Below are 2,511 nucleotides of genomic sequence, written 5' to 3' on the forward strand. Positions count from 1 at the left end.
AATCACCACTTCCTACTTCACTCACCTGGGGCATGTGCAGGGAGGAAAAGGAAACCGAATCAAGGATTTTCAAGCATGTATTAATTAAGCTCACCCACCCCTGTGGACGGCAGGATCTAGAATCAATCTAGATTGGAAGCAGTGTGTCGAGGACAAGCATGAAAGGTTCTGGATTGAGGGCAGGGACTACCTTTTTGTGCTACCACAAACAGGTTTGTGTGTACTCAGGCTGATTCCCAGAGCCTCAAGTTCTTTAACTTTCCAAATCACAGGCGGTAGAGCCGTGGGGCAGGTGAGCAGGGCTGGCCCTGTCATTAGGCAAAGGGAAGCAATGGCCTCGGGAGAGAGTCGTGAGGAGACCACCAATTCCCAGAGTGGTTTAACAACCTGTTCCACTTTCCAGAGAACTCTGGGAATTGTAGGCCGGTGAGAGGAATAGAGGGTCCCCCCAAGAACTCTCAGCAGCCTTTGGAACTACAGGCCCCAGGATTCTTTGGGGACGCCATGTTTTTAAAGTGGCACGATCCTGCTTTGAATGTACACTGCAGAAGGGGCCTAAGTGCATATAATACTAATACTACTACTAATAATTTTATTATTTATATGGCACCCATCTGGCTGGGTTTCCCCAGCCACTCTGGGCGGCTCCCAACAGAATATTAAAAACACGATAAAGTATCAGACTTTAAAAACTTCCCTAAACAGGGCTGCCTTCAAATGTCTTCTAAAAGTCCGATAGTTGTTTATTTCCTTGATATTTGATGGGAGGGCGTTCCACAGGGCGGGCGCCACTACCGAGAAGGCCCTCTGTTTGGTTCCCTGTAACTTGGCTTCTCGCAAGGAGGGAACTGCCAGAAGGCCCTTGGAGCTGGACCTCAATGTCCGGGTTGAACGATGGGGGTGGAGACACTCCTTCAAGTATACTGGACCAAGGCCATTTAGGGCTTTAAAGATCAACACCAATACTTTGAATTGTGCCTGGAAACGTACTGGGAGCCAATGTAGGTCTTTCAGGACCGGTGTTATATGGTCTCGGCGGCCGCTCCCAGTCACCAGTCTAGCTGCCACATTCTGGATTAGTTGTCGTTTCTGGGACTGCATACTAAATCCCATTGAAGTCAATAGGGCATATGTCTGATTAGATGTGTACAGGACTATACTCTGTGTGTTTTCTTTTCATCATGCTTCCGGGGGGGGGGGCGGGGAGGCAGCTGCGTTAGTCTGGATTCAGTTAAAATAAAATAAAAATCCACAATGTCCGGCCAACAGATTTATTGTGACATTCATTTTCATGGTCTGGGACCCATTTTTGTCAGACGGAGGGATACTTGACCCCAGCATCTAGTATTCAGATAAAATGCCTCTGCACACCTGTTTGGCTCTTTGCACACCTCTGTGAGTGTCTCTTACCCTCTTAAACCAAAGGCCTCTCTAGTCCGGCATTCTCTGTTTCCCCCAGAAGTTTGCTAGATGCTTCTGAGCACAATAACACTCTCCCACCCATGTTCCACAGCAGTTGGTACCCAGGGGCAGGCTGCCTCTGCTACTGTAGGTAATATATAGCCATCATGACTAGTGGCCACTGATAGCGTTGGCCTCCGTGAATTTGTCTAAACCACCGTAAGCTGCCCAAGTTGGAAGCCATCACTGTATCATGGTGCAGTGAGTTCCACAGTTTAAGTATGCCCTTTGAGAAGCAGCCTCGCCTTTTGCTGGTCCGAGATCTCCTGAGGTTTTAATATGATGAGAAGAGCAAGACAAACGTCTCCCCATCCACTTTCTCCACACTGTATAAACTTACAGGCCTTTTAACATGTCTTCCCACCCGGTCTTACTTGCCTTTTCTATAATCTAAAAAGCCTTTCTGGGACCTTTCTGGGCAGTCCCTTGGTCGTTGTGACTGCCCTTGCCCCTTTTTAAAATGAAGATGCCGGGGTTTAAACTTCTGGCAGCAAGCTAAGTGCTATATCACCGCGCTACAATCTTATTTCATGACAGGTAATTCTGTTTTTGCTGCGGGGGAGAGGATTATGTACAGTGGTACCTCGGGTTACATACGCTTCAGGTTACAGACTCCGCTAACCCAGAAATAGTACCTCGGGTGAAGAACTTTGCTTCAGGATGAGAACAGAAATCACGTGGCGACAGCGGGAGGCCCCATTAGCTAAAGTGGTGCTTCAGGTTAAGAACAGATTCAGGTTAAGAACGGACCTCTGGAACGAATTAAGTACGTAACCAGAGGTACCACTGTATTCTTTTCTCTCTCAAATCGATAATGAGGGAAGAATGAAGGAAAATCCTCCGTTCATAGAAAGCCTGGAGTGCCATTGCCATGTGCCCCTCACATTCTGAGACTAAAATTATTTATTTATATATATACAGTCATACCTCATGTTACGTCCACTTCAAGCTACGTTCTTTCAGGTTATGTCCTGCGGCGACCCGGAAGTACCAGAAAGGGTTACTTTCGGGTTTCGCTGCTCGCGCAGAAACGCAAAATGACATCATGCG

The 2,511-nt window shown here is 47.5% G+C and overlaps 1 long non-coding RNA gene across 2 annotated transcripts in view; it reads right to left on the minus strand.

The window, feature by feature from the left end:
- Positions 1 to 2,511, minus strand: part of LOC310757390 — a 36,277-nt gene that overhangs the window by 12,364 nt on the left and 21,402 nt on the right. The gene's annotated exons all lie outside the window — the stretch shown is intronic.

This window comes from Podarcis filfolensis (genome assembly GCF_964270895.1).
Source record: "Podarcis filfolensis genome assembly, chromosome: 2".
Lineage (NCBI taxonomy): Eukaryota > Metazoa > Chordata > Lepidosauria > Squamata > Lacertidae > Podarcis > Podarcis filfolensis.